Source organism: Pseudophryne corroboree, chromosome 6 (assembly GCF_028390025.1).
Source record: "Pseudophryne corroboree isolate aPseCor3 chromosome 6, aPseCor3.hap2, whole genome shotgun sequence".
NCBI lineage: Eukaryota > Metazoa > Chordata > Amphibia > Anura > Myobatrachidae > Pseudophryne > Pseudophryne corroboree.
Window position 1 is genome coordinate 199,053,530 of NC_086449.1, and position 14,539 is coordinate 199,068,068.

The window sequence follows — 14,539 nt, forward strand, 5'->3', positions numbered from 1 at the left end:
AGGAAAATTTCTCGCCTTTGCTTAAAAATCTTAAGGCCGATCTCCATAAATGGCAATCATTAATCATATCTTGGTTAGGCCGTATCATAGCTCTGAAAATGAATATTATCCCCCGCCTCCTCTATCTATTCCAAACGCTACCAGTGAAAGTGCCGGACTCGGTACTGGCACAAATTCATACGTGGTTGCTACGTTTTGTGTGGAGAAATAAAACTCCTAGGATAGGGTTCTCTACCCTCCGCAGATCAGTACAAGAAGGGGGGAGAGGATTCCCAGATATCCGCCTTTACTATCTGGCCACCCATCTCAGCCAAGCGGTTGCATGGTTCGCCCCTACGCAGTCCATACGTTGGCTCCAGTTAGAGAGGACACTTGGCCGCACTCCTCTATCATCTCTACTCCTATCCCCTCCTAAATCTAGATCTCCCCATTTGCAACTCCACCCGGTTCTGGAATTCACCTGTCAGATCTGGGACTATTGTACACGCCATTTCCACATGCTATCAGCCCCTTCGGCGCTTACTCCATTGTGGGACAACCCTTCGTTCGCCCCAGGCCATTCCATGACCCGCTCGCACTCATGGTCGACACATAACATCCGCTTCGTTCTAGATGTATTGTCCGAAGGGGCCTGTACACCATTACCGGAAATTGCGTCAAAATATGACTTCCCGGATGCGAACCCTTTTACCTATCTACAGGTGAGACACTTTGTCTCGTCCTTAACAAGCACATCCCCATTCCAACCTCTCTCCACCCTGGAGTCCTATTGCTATTACAAACCGCTCGCTCGTGGAATCATCTCCCAACTGTATTACCTTCTCCAGGTAGGGGATAGGAAAACGACCCCGGCCTTTATACTCAAGTGGGAACAGGACCTTGGCCCGATACCAGATGACTATGATTGGTCAGATGTCTTTGCGGCTGCCGCGAAATCCTCGATTTCAACCCTAGTTAAGGAAAACGCATATAAAATCTTATATAGGTGGTATCTAGTCCCCTCTAGACTTCACAAAATGTTCCCCTCCTCCCAGCCATTGTGCTGGAGAGGATGCGGCGGACACGGCTCTTTCCTCCATATATGGTGGACATGCCCTAAAATCGAGCTATTCTGGGACTCAGTCGCCCACTTGTTGAGTACAGTGCTCCAGACCTGGATATACAAAGATCCTTGGTCCTTTCTGCTAGGCCTCCCCACTGCCAATGCACCTCCGAACTCCGGTAAATTACTGACACAGATCTTGAACGCGGCTAGATGCGCAATTGCCCTAAACTGGAAAAAGAGGGAGTCCCCCCCTATGCAACAGGTCATCAACAAAATATGGTACTTCGCAAGCATGGAAAAAATCACTGCATACCTCCATAACAGATCTTTTCAGTTCCTTCAAGTATGGGAACTCTGGTTTGACTCACAGGCCCCCGCACACGGAGCTCGACCCCCCGGGAGCTCGACGGCCATACTATTATGACCCCTGTGCTCTCCTAGCCCGACAAGTAGCTCAGAGGATATCCTCAACATATCCTTTTCGTGTTCCCCGAGTAGCACTTTCCATTTAGTACTAGCGCCATGCGCGTACCAACGCAAAACGGGGGCGTACCAGCGGCATTTCCCTAACCCTGCCACCTCTCCTCCTACTCTATTCCCTCCCCATCTCCCCTGTCTCTTTTTCTCGCCTCTCAGGTTCTATCTCTTTAGTCTCTACCCTCCTACAGTCATAACTACGAACCTGTGTGTCGGTTCCCACCCATCTGAATAGTCTCTGCCTACCCTGAGACATAACTCTTTGCTGTTTCTTTGCATTGTGGGAACCACATGTTCCTTATTTTAAGGTTATATATCTGTTATCGGTAATGTTATGTTAGACAGAACAGCCCATCCCATATAAGGGGGAAGGCTGCAGTAATGTTTGTAACCTGTAAAGTTTATACCCTGAAAATTAAAATAAACAATTTAAAAAAAAAAAAAAACACAAACTTAGCACTATGACATGTATATGGGGAGGTTGCAGCCCACAAACAAGTGTCCCCTAGATTGCATGACAGAGCCAAGTGTTTTGGGTTTTTTTTAAATCAATTTCTCTATCAGCTGTAATATTTGAACAAAGGTTTCTGTCAGACTTAGGGTGCATACACACGGTGAGATTCGGACTTATCCGATTCTCACCGTGCGACAGGGGGCCGGGTCGGCACTTAGCCAGTATCGCAAGCACATAATGAGTGTGCTTGCGATGCTGGCTATGTGCGATGTCAATCCTGACTATCTCTTCTATAGAGATAGTCAGGATTGACTTGCCTGCACAGCCTATTTTTTCGGCCGATGCCGACCGCGCGGGGCCGCGCATCGGCATCGGATCGGGATCGCAAGGTGACAGTCACCTTGCGATCTGCACTATATTTTCTTCCGATTCTGACTATATAGTCAGAATCGGAAGAAAATATCGTACCGTGTGTACACACCTTTAGGATACTTCTGTTTAGCGAGTATGAGAGCTTTATAAAACATGTAATGATTTTTAGTTAAATAATGTTTCAGTAGTATGCCCATTGAAAAAGCCAAATCAAGTGGATGTTTGTTACTTTAATATCAGCCTTTATGATTCCTTGATTGATTGGTATGGACAGTGTAACGTTTTACTCTACGAGAGGTGTGTAATGAAGGGGGCGGGCAGGATGGGGTATGTGTCTCCACTTACTCAGTGGAATGCTCTTGTACAGTAAGAGGACAGGTTGGACACGCACAGTCCTGCAATAATTATGTTGGAATCTACTTGCATAGTTATTCGTTCGGCACTTGGTCCTTAGTACTCAACAAAGAGCTCTCAACAAGTTTTCCTTAACAACAGGAGAGTATTAGACTTTTTTTCCTGTTGTCAGGATATCGACATTCCCCAAATACTAGACAGTAACTGGGAATTCAAAACATTTTATTGACAGCTAATATTTAATTAGAATTTCTGCAGACATTATGGAGCAGGTGAAATAGAATATATGTTCCCTAGCATTTCGCAACCAAGCAGATTCTGCCAATTTACAGTTCAGTTTACAAAGGAAAACAAATCCATCCATCCATCCCAATTCTTATCAATCTGTTTATGAGTGCGGATATTTTCTAGAGATGGTAGATCAGAACTACTGTGGACATTTGAAGAAGTGCAATTCAAGTCTTTAAGTGCTGGAGGACACTGGAATGCCATAGGGTGGAGAGGGCACTCTTACAGGAGCAGGCACAATCTGCACACTAAATTTCTTTGTGGGCTGCCTCCTTCCTATCTACATCCCATGGTGCAAAGTACTTCAGTTTTGACTTTAAAAAGCCCATTTTTTAACTTGTGTTAACAGTAAAACTTATTATACATGTACAGAAGACCAGGTACCAGCTGTGTAGAGCTGCTCTGCAGAGACTAAATGCCTAGGAGGGAATGGACTTGCCAGCTACCATTTAGGGCCATTTGATACTGTGCCCAGCATGAACTGGACTTGTTGGAAGTAGTTTTGACCTTCATTAGACCCTTAGGACAGAAAAATAAACAAAGATAATTAGAATGCTGAAAAACATTTTATTGATGTATACATGTAGGGTATGTCACAGCGTCTGAGCCCGGCTCTTTCTTAACGGGCTGGGCGGTGCTGGGTCTCTCTGAGTGGCTGTAGCAGGTGGGTGCTGGTGTCCATTCCCCTCTGCTGTCAGTTCTCCATTCCTGGCTGTTGCAGGGGCAGCCTGCATCTCTCTCTGCTCTTGGTGCTGGTGCAGAGTGGCTCCCATAGGGATGCACATGACGCTCTGTTTAAAATCTCCTCCCTGGAGTTCTGGGCTCCATGTTCTAAGTCTGAATTTCTAGTGTGATGCTCAGTGTTTGATCCAATTTGTCTGACTCTTCTCTTCTCCTGCTCCCTTGATACCACTTCTAGTAACTTCAATGCTTTGACCTTGGCTATTCCTCTGACCTAACCACGCCTGTCTAGTTCTGTCCTATTCTATGCTCAAGATCACCCCACGGCGACCAGTCTCGCTCTCTGCTTTAGTTCCTTCATAACTTCCAGCCCATACATTGGAAACCCAGTCAGAGGGCCACAACTCTGTTTTGGGTATTCATCAAGTCCAATTGTGCCGTTCGCACCCGCAGCATCTATCAAAGACAGGGTACTGTAGCCTGGCAATGTAGGAGAGAGTCTTCTTTGGTAGTTTAATAGGAGCAGCGGAAGTTGAGAAAGTACTGTTGGCTCTGAGAATGTCCAAGTTGAGGTAAAGGTCAGGATAAATGTCACCTTCCAAGAAAGAGATAAGGGAATATAATTAGTGGCTGAAAGTGCTCAGAATGCAATTTCTTAAGTACTTAATTTAGATCTTGTGATGGAATCAGATGACAAAAGAATGATGAATAAAAGTGTAACCCTGCAAAAAAGTGAAATAAATCAAGGGTCTCAAATGTTTAGCCCTTGTATCTTTACGCAACGGGTGCTAAAGTTTTTATAATGTCCTTGTACAAGAAAGGACAGTGGTCCACCAGACACTAGTGGAGTAAACACTACTGGGTATAATTGTTGCAGATCCTGTGGACCTGCTTTCAGGCATGCAAGATAGTCTGATGGACACACTTTAAGAAAAAAAAACCACACAAAAAAGCTTGTGTCACAACATCAAGGCTGACGCAGGTATCCGATTACTGCCACAACCCAGATATAATAAACTGGAACTCTGTGACTGGAACATTAACCTGACCCCTTGAATTATAGCCAGGAAGGCAATGTCTGTAAACGCTCAGCAGGTCAGTAGTTTGGCAAACTTATTCATAAAGGTGGCACCATACTTGGTTACCGGGTCTCAGGTGACAATATTGGCTTCCCAATTCTAATTATCTTGAAAGTATATGGTAGTTAATACTGTCACTGTCCTCTCTGTCCATGTACTTTTTTTTCTGCAGCAGGGTACACAGGTTTCCACAGGGAAACATCGGGGTGTAGAGTGGATCTTGATCCAGAGGCACCAACAGGTTAAAGCTTTAGCTTTCCCAGGATACATAGGGGTCTCCTCTTTAACCTCGCCTCCAGGCACTGAGAGCTCTGTTTCGAGTTGGTGCCTGCAGCAGCAGGTCACCTGACAGGAGGGCTGCACTGGGCAACCCAGAAAAGCTTTCCTAAGAAGATTTCCTTACTTCTCTGGCTGGTCTGTCAGCGCTGTATGTCAGAGTGATATTCAGCGCTGCAGCTACATCACCTCCCAAGCGGAGTTGCATATTCCCGCTGGCCTGGTTCCCGCGTACTTGCGACGGAGGTGTCACGGCTTAGGCACAGAGTCGCAGACTGCTCTCCTGGTTCGTGTGTGTGCTACGGGGAGAAGGTAAGAGGGTACCCCGGTAGGACCCGCCACTAAATCCCGTTCCATCCGCGGCCTGGGGAGACGGACCGCGGCGCTGGTGTGGACACTATCACTGGGCAGGGACCCCACTAAACCACCAGGGCATTGGAGCACAGGTCGGGTATACTAGCGCCTCATTTAATAAGGCTCAGTAGTACCTGGGGTGGAAGTCCAGCATTGGGGAGGCGTCACTTGACCTGTAGCCCCGGCCCAGGGCGCCATCTCCACGCAGATTTCCCGCCTTGGAGCTGCCTCACACTCTCCCTCACTCCCTGACTGAGACGCTGGGTGCCATCTTCACAGCATAGCTACAGCAGGTCTCCGGGATTGCAGGGCAAGGTCTCCCTTGTAAAGCCGCCTGTATACAGTCCTGAGACTTTGCAATCACTTGAGTATCCTACATGTCTTGAGACAGCGTTAGTTGAGAAAAAATGTACCTTACAGAATATATTGTACGAGTATTCTGATATATCCTCCGGTCACTGACCGCGCTGTGATATATACAAATATATTATAGTCCAGTGCAGCTTTATTGTGATAATTTCTGCATTGCCTGTGACTATGTGCCTGTATCTGCTGTGTGGTTTCACTCTCAGTGTGTCCCAAATGTACAGTAACTTTCACTATATTCTGTACCCTGGGCTAGGTGCGTCTGGGTCTTATAATATACTTTACACAGTATTTATCTATATAAGTATATTCTACTGTGTTACAGTCACATTATACAGGGTGGATTAACAATGGGGTGGATGGAGCTGCAGCTCCAGGCCCCCCATTGAAAATAGGCCCACAGGGTCTCTGTAGTGTAGCCAGTGTTACAAACAAAGAGGAAGGGGGGTGCAAATCCCCACCCCCAAATTCCCTTCCGCACACTGAAAATTACCTGTAACCATCCCTGAATCTATCTGGTAATAAAATTCAAAGAATTCATCACAAATGTTTGCAAACACATGTTTAGCTGCTGGCCACTTCACGGCTTCTCTGATACAGCAGTCCTAACTACTTGATAGCAGTGCCCACATTGGGCCATGTCATTTGTCACAGTACGCCTCATAATAAAGGCCATTACTAAAACAGTTCCAGACTGAGAGCTAACTTACCAGGGAGCAACCCCCAGGATCTCCCATTGGCACTACAAGGAACAGCATGCCTTCCAAATGTTGCCCCCATTCAATGCCTCATGCACACAAGCAGACAAACAATTTGGAAGCTGCTCAATCATACCTGGAGATAATTAAATATCAGGTGCTGGAAGGGGGAGGGGTCACAGACAAACAAACAAAGAGGAAGGTGGGTGCAAATCCCCACCCCAAATTCCCTTCCGCACATTGAAAATTACCTGTAACCATCCCTGAATCTATCTGGTAATAAAATTTAGAGAATTCGTCACAAATGTTTGCAAACACATGTTTAGCTGCTGGCCACCTCATAATAAAGGCCATTACTAAAGATCCTGGGGGTGGCTCCCTGGTAAGTTAGCTCTCAGTCTGGAACTGTTTTAGTAATGGCCTTTATTATGAGGCGAACTGTGACAAATTACATGGCCCAATGTGGGCACTGCTATCAAGTAGTTAGGACTGCTGTATCAGAGAAGCCGTGAAGTGGCCAGCAGCTAAACGTGTTTGCAAACATTTGTGATGAATTCTCTGAATTTTATTACCAGATAGATTCAGGGATGGTTACAGATAATTTTCAGTGTGCGGAAGGGAATTTGGGGGTGGGGATTTGCACCCCCCTTCCTCTTTGTTTGTTTGTCTGTGACCCCTCCCCCTTCCAGCACCTGATATATAATTATCTCCAGGTATGATTGAGCAGCTTCCAAATGGTTTGTCTGCTTGTGTGCATGAGGCATTGAATGGGAGCAGCATTTGGAAGGCATGCTGTTCCTTGTAGTGCCAATGGGAGATCCTGTGGGTGGCTCCCTGGTAAGTTAGCTCTCAGTCTGGAACTGTTTTAGTAATGGCCTTTATTATGAGGCGAACTGTGACAAATTACATGGCCCAATGTGGGCACTGCTATCAAGTAGTTAGGACTGCTGTATCAGAGAAGCCGTGAAGTGGCCAGCAGCTAAACATGTGTTTGCAAACATTTGTGACGAATTCTCTGAATTTTATTACCAGATAGATTCAGGGATGGTTACAGGTAATTTTCAGTGTGTGGAAGGGAATTTGGGGGTGGGGATTTGCACCCCCCTTCCTCTTTGTTTGTTTGTCTGTGACCCCTCCCCCTTCCAGCACCTGATATATAATTATCTCCAGGTATGATTGAGCAGCTTCCAAATGGTTTGTCTGCTTGTGTGCATGAGGCATTGAATGGGAGCAGCATTTGGAAGGCATGCTGTTCCTTGTAGTGCCAATGGGAGATCCTGGGGGTGGCTCCCTGGTAAGTTAGCTCTCAGTCTGGAACTGTTTTAGTAATGGCCTTTATTATGAGGCGTACTGTGACAAATTACATGGCCCAATGTGGGCACTGCTATCAAGTAGTTAGGACTGCTGTATCAGAGAAGCCGTGAAGTGGCCAGCAGCTAAACATGTGTTTGCAAACATTTGTGACGAATTCTCTGAATTTTATTACCAGATAGATTCAGGGATGGTTACAGGTAATTTTCAGTGTGCGGAAGGGAATTTGGGGTGGGGATTTGCACCCCACTTCCTCTTTGTTTGTTTGTCTGTGACCCCTCCCCCTTCCAGCACCTGATATATAATTATCTCCAGGTATGATTGAGCAGCTTCCAAATGGTTTGTCTGCTTGTGTGCATGAGGCATTGAATGGGAGCAGCATTTGGAAGGCATGCTGTTCCTTGTAGTGCCAATGGGAGATCCTGGGGGTGGCTCCCTGGTAAGTTAGCTCTCAGTCTGGAACTGTTTTAGTAATGGCCTTTATTATGAGGCGAACTGTGACAAATTACATGGCCCAATGTGGGCACTGCTATCAAGTAGTTAGGACTGCTGTATCAGAGAAGCCGTGAAGTGGCCAGCAGCTAAACATGTGTTTGCAAACATTTGTGACGAATTCTCTGAATTTTATTACCAGATAGATTCAGGGATGGTTACAGGTAATTTTCAGTGTGCGGAAGGGAATTTGGGGGTGGGGATTTGCACCCCCCTTCCTCTTTGTTTGTTTGTCTGTGACCCCTCCCCCTTCCAGCACCTGATATATAATTATCTCCAGGTATGATTGAGCAGCTTCCAAATGGTTTGTCTGCTTGTGTGCATGAGGCATTGAATGGGAGCAGCATTTGGAAGGCATGCTGTTTCTTGTAGTGCCAATGGGAGATCCTGGGGGTGGCTCCCTGGTAAGTTAGCTCTCAGTCTGGAACTGTTTTAGTAATGGCCTTTATTATGAGGCGTACTGTGACAAATTACATGGCCCAATGTGGGCACTGCTATCAAGTAGTTAGGACTGCTGTATCAGAGAAGCCGTGAAGTGGCCAGCAGCTAAACATGTGTTTGCAAACATTTGTGACGAATTCTCTGAATTTTATTACCAGATAGATTCAGGGATGGTTACAGGTAATTTTCAGTGTGCGGAAGGGAATTTGGGGTGGGGATTTGCACCCCCCTTCCTCTTTGTTTGTTTGTCTGTGACCCCTCCCCCTTCCAGCACCTGATATATAATTATCTCCAGGTATGATTGAGCAGCTTCCAAATTGTTTGTCTGCTTGTGTGCATGAGGCATTGAATGGGAGCAGCATTTGGAAGGCATGCTGTTCCTTGTAGTGCCAATGGGAGATCCTGGGGGTGGCTCCCTGGTAAGTTAGCTCTCAGTCTGGAACTGTTTTAGTAATGGCCTTTATTATGAGGCGTACTGTGACAAATTACATGGCCCAATGTGGGCACTGCTATCAAGTAGTTAGGACTGCTGTATCAGAGAAGCCGTGAAGTGGCCAGCAGCTAAACATGTGTTTGCAAACATTTGTGACGAATTCTCTGAATTTTATTACCAGATAGATTCAGGGATGGTTACAGGTAATTTTCAGTGTGCGGAAGGGAATTTGGGGGTGGGGATTTGCACCCCCCTTCCTCTTTGTTTGTTTGTCTGTGACCCCTCCCCCTTCCAGCACCTGATATATAATTATCTCCAGGTATGATTGAGCAGCTTCCAAATGGTTTGTCTGCTTGTGTGCATGAGGCATTGAATGGGAGCAGCATTTGGAAGGCATGCTGTTCCTTGTAGTGCCAATGGGAGATCCTGGGGGTGGCTCCCTGGTAAGTTAGCTCTCAGTCTGGAACTGTTTTAGTAATGGCCTTTATTATGAGGCAAACTGTGACAAATTACATGGCCCAATGTGGGCACTGCTATCAAGTAGTTAGGACTGCTGTATCAGAGAAGCCGTGAAGTGGCCAGCAGCTAAACATGTGTTTGCAAACATTTGTGACGAATTCTCTGAATTTTATTACCAGATAGATTCAGGGATGGTTACAGGTAATTTTCAGTGTGCGGAAGGGAATTTGGGGGTTGGGATTTGCACCCCCCTTCCTCTTTGTTTGTTTGTCTGTGACCCCTCCCCCTTCCAGCACCTGATATATAATTATCTCCAGGTATGATTGAGCAGCTTCCAAATGGTTTGTCTGCTTGTGTGCATGAGGCATTGAATGGGAGCAGCATTTGGAAGGCATGCTGTTCCTTGTAGTGCCAATGGGAGATCCTGGGTGTGGCTCCCTGGTAAGTTAGCTCTCAGTCTGGAACTGTTTTAGTAATGGCCTTTATTATGAGGCGTACTGTGACAAATTACATGGCCCAATGTGGGCACTGCTATCAAGTAGTTAGGACTGCTGTATCAGAGAAGCCGTGAAGTGGCCAGCAGCTAAACATGTGTTTGCAAACATTTGTGACGAATTCTCTGAATTTTATTACCAGATAGATTCAGGGATGGTTACAGGTAATTTTCAGTGTGCGGAAGGGAATTTGGGGTGGGGATTTGCACCCCCCTTCCTCTTTGTTTGTTTGTCTGTGACCCCTCCCCCTTCCAGCACCTGATATATAATTATCTCCAGGTATGATTGAGCAGCTTCCAAATTGTTTGTCTGCTTGTGTGCATGAGGCATTGAATGGGAGCAGCATTTGGAAGGCATGCTGTTCCTTGTAGTGCCAATGGGAGATCCTGGGGGTGGCTCCCTGGTAAGTTAGCTCTCAGTCTGGAACTGTTTTAGTAATGGCCTTTATTATGAGGCGTACTGTGACAAATTACATGGCCCAATGTGGGCACTGCTATCAAGTAGTTAGGACTGCTGTATCAGAGAAGCCGTGAAGTGGCCAGCAGCTAAACATGTGTTTGCAAACATTTGTGACGAATTCTCTGAATTTTATTACCAGATAGATTCAGGGATGGTTACAGGTAATTTTCAGTGTGCGGAAGGGAATTTGGGGGTGGGGATTTGCACCCCCCTTCCTCTTTGTTTGTTTGTCTGTGACCCCTCCCCCTTCCAGCACCTGATATATAATTATCTCCAGGTATGATTGAGCAGCTTCCAAATGGTTTGTCTACTTGTGTGCATGAGGCATTGAATGGGAGCAGCATTTGGAAGGCATGCTGTTCCTTGTAGTGCCAATGGGAGATACTGGGGGTGGCTCCCTGGTAAGTTAGCTCTCAGTCTGGAACTGTTTTAGTAATGGCCTTTATTATGAGGCGTACTGTGACAAATTACATGGCCCAATGTGGGCACTGCTATCAAGTAGTTAGGACTGCTGTATCAGAGAAGCCGTGAAGTGGCCAGCAGCTAAACATGTGTTTGCAAACATTTGTGACGAATTCTCTGAATTTTATTACCAGATAGATTCAGGGATGGTTACAGGTAATTTTCAGTGTGCGGAAGGGAATTTGGGGGTGGGGATTTGCACCCCCCTTCCTCTTTGTTTGTTTGTCTGTGACCCCTCCCCCTTCCAGCACCTGATATATAATTATCTCCAGGTATGATTGAGCAGCTTCCAAATGGTTTGTCTGCTTGTGTGCATGAGGCATTGAATGGGAGCAGCATTTGGAAGGCATGCTGTTCCTTGTAGTGCCAATGGGAGATCCTGGGGGTGGCTCCCTGGTAAGTTAGCTCTCAGTCTGGAACTGTTTTAGTAATGGCCTTTATTATGAGGCGTACTGTGACAAATTACATGGCCCAATGTGGGCACTGCTATCAAGTAGTTAGGACTGCTGTATCAGAGAAGCCGTGAAGTGGCCAGCAGCTAAACATGTGTTTGCAAACATTTGTGACGAATTCTCTGAATTTTATTACCAGATAGATTCAGGGATGGTTACAGGTAATTTTCAGTGTGCGGAAGGGAATTTGGGGGTGGGGATTTGCACCCCCCTTCCTCTTTGTTTGTTTGTCTGTGACCCCTCCCCCTTCCAGCACCTGATATATAATTATCTCCAGGTATGATTGAGCAGCTTCCAAATTGTTTGTCTGCTTGTGTAGCCAGTGTTGACAGGAAAAAAAAATTTCCTGTCACCACACACAGCAGCTTACTCACTTCTCCAGGCAGCCCATTCAGCCTCACCACAAAGCAGACAATGTGCTGACCACCACACGCAGGCACGGACTGAAACTGCACTACCCGCCATCACCTGAATCTACAAAGCTCTGCCCCAGACCCATCTTAGGCCCCACCCCCTTACCAACCGAGGCTCCACCCCCTTGCCCATTCAAAATAAATTCTTATGCTTACCGTCAGTCAGTCCTCATGAAAGAGAAGGGTCTGGGGGAGGAGGCTGCTGTCTTTTAGGAGAGCTGGGTCCGTGGATGTCAGACCCAGAATGGAGGGGTCATGCAAAACCCGGTGAGTTGCAGCACACACCAGTCCCTGGGGTCTCCTCTCCTCCCATTTAAGTGATGTCTGTGTCAGTAAGTTGTGTGTGTGTGTGTGTGTGTGTGTGTGTGTGTGTGTGTCAATAAGTAGTGTCTGTCAGTAAGTGATATCTGTGTCAGTAAGTTTTGAGTGTGTGTGTGTGTGTTGTCGAAGTCAAAAATATTACATAGAGAGAACATACAGACTCCACACATATTAGTCGCTAAGCTTGCTAATACGTGCAGCAAGCACAGCTATATATGGTAACATACGCATTTTCACAGACATGCCACAGAGATAGATTCAACACATATTTCATACAGCACATAATTATAACATATCAAGCGCCAGACATCATAATGATTTAAAATTACATAATGGAGTAACGTCATGTATGTGTATTATTGGAACGAAGCAAGATAGACATGTCGTGTTTGGTATTACAGTAACCAGAATAATGTGTAGATTAATTTGATGCTTGTTATTAAGTTGTAGGACATTGCTATGACTAGTTATGATTAAATGTATGAAAGCTAAAGTCACTCTTATTAGAACAATGGACATTCCAAGCAGGTGGTGGACAGGAAACTCAGGCCAGCCCTTTTGATGTCTTCAAGGCTGAACCTGGTTTGCATATGAATTGACCAGTGACTCATCATGAATGAGAAAGTTCCCTCCCTTAGACTAGATGTGTGCACTCCCCCAAACTAGATAGCACATTGCTGATCAGACACACAGGAGTTGCTGTTTTGTCCCAGACGATGATGGAGGTGCTGCCAGACCAGTGCCTACATGATTTTACACAGAGAGAGAGAGTGATATGGAGGGAAGACTTTATATGAGAAATATATGGTGATGTATTTGCTGGCCTGTAACTGTATGTATTTGATTTAGTTTGTATTAACTGCTTACTGTATAAATTGTAACCATGTAACTATATGTATACTGTACATTGTGATATATTGAATACATATCCTTTTAAAAACAAATATATACATCAATGAGCTTTGGAACTCAGATAATGTGTGGGTGTATTGTTTTCTCTTAAGGGATGTAGTGTTTTGCGACGTACAGCGCACTTTTATCGTATATGGTACTAAGATGCGCCTGGCGTCCGCAGTATAAATTAGAGCGGGCATTTTAAATATTAGTTAGAAAGCAATTTGGTATTTACAGAGTCAATAAGTGGTGTCTGTCAGTAAGTGGTGTCTGTCAGTAAGTTTTGTGTGTCAGTAAGTAGTGTCTGTCAGTAAGTGGTGTCTGAGTCAGTAAGTTTTGTGTTATGAGTGTGTCTGTAAGTAGTGTCTGTCAGTAATACCCCTTTCAGGCCGCATAAGAGGGTTGCACCTAGGTCTTGTACACGGCTCCTTCCCGGGTGCAACCGGCTTGAGACCCCTCTCAGTCGGCAGCACAAACCCAGCATATATTCCCAAATTGGTGACATCAGCGGTGACACATGCGGAGGTGGTGCTTGAAATCAGATGATCTCCAAGCGCTGCTTGTTCCTATACAGCAAACGGGTCCCGGGTCACATCAACTTGGCTTACCCATTCACACTGCACAGCGACCTGGGTTGAAGCCGTATTCAACCCTGGTCACTGCTTGGGTTGAAATACCGGGTCACTCGACCCGTATTATTTCAACTGGACCCTTTCAGACTGCACAGCAACCCGTGCATCCTCGGTTATTGCTGGTGGTCTGAAAAGGTTATAAGTGGTGTCTGTGTCAGTAAGTTTATCTGTGTTGTGCATGTGTGTGTCAGTAAATAGTGTACGTCAGCAAGTGGTAACTGTTTCAGTAAGTTTGTGTTGTGTGTGTCAGTAAGTGGTGTCTGAGGCACTGTCAGTAAGTGGTATCTGTGTTGTGTGTGTCAGTAAGGGGTATCTATATCATTTAGTAGTATCGGTGTCAGTAAGGGGTGTCTGTTAGTATGTATGTGCCAATAAGTGGTGTCTGTGTCAGTAAGGGGTATCTGTCAGTAATTGGTGCCTTTGTCAGTAAGGTGTGTCAGTAAGTGGTGTCTGTGTCAATAAGGGATGTCTCAGTAAGTGATCTGTGTCAGTAAGTTGTATCTGTGTTAGTAAGGGGTGTCTGTCAGTAAGTATGTATGTTCCAATAAGTGGTGTGGTGTGTGTCAGTAAGTGGTGTGTATGTCAGTGTGTTTGTGTCAGTAAGAGGTGTCTGTGTTAGTAAGTGGTATCTGTCAGTAAATTTGTTTGTATCAGTAAGGGGTGTCTGTATCATTAAGGGGGGGGTCTGTGTCAGTAAGGTATGATTGTTGTTTGTAAGTGTGTCTGTGTCAATAAGTGTGTGTGTCAGTAAGTGTGTATTTATCAGTGTGTTTGTGTCAGTAAGTGTAATCTGTGTCAGTAAGTGGTATGTGTTAGTAAGGGGTGTCTGTGT

At 45.6% G+C, this 14,539-nt stretch overlaps 1 long non-coding RNA gene across 1 annotated transcript in view; it reads right to left on the minus strand.

The window, feature by feature from the left end:
- Positions 1 to 3,537: 3,537 nt before the first annotated feature.
- LOC134935128 (uncharacterized) overlaps positions 3,538 to 14,539 on the minus strand; it is a 36,387-nt gene continuing 25,385 nt past the window's right edge. Inside the window, exon 2 of the long non-coding RNA XR_010179920.1 lies at positions 3,538 to 4,266. This is a non-coding gene — a long non-coding RNA (uncharacterized LOC134935128). The remainder of the gene's footprint in view (positions 4,267 to 14,539) is intronic.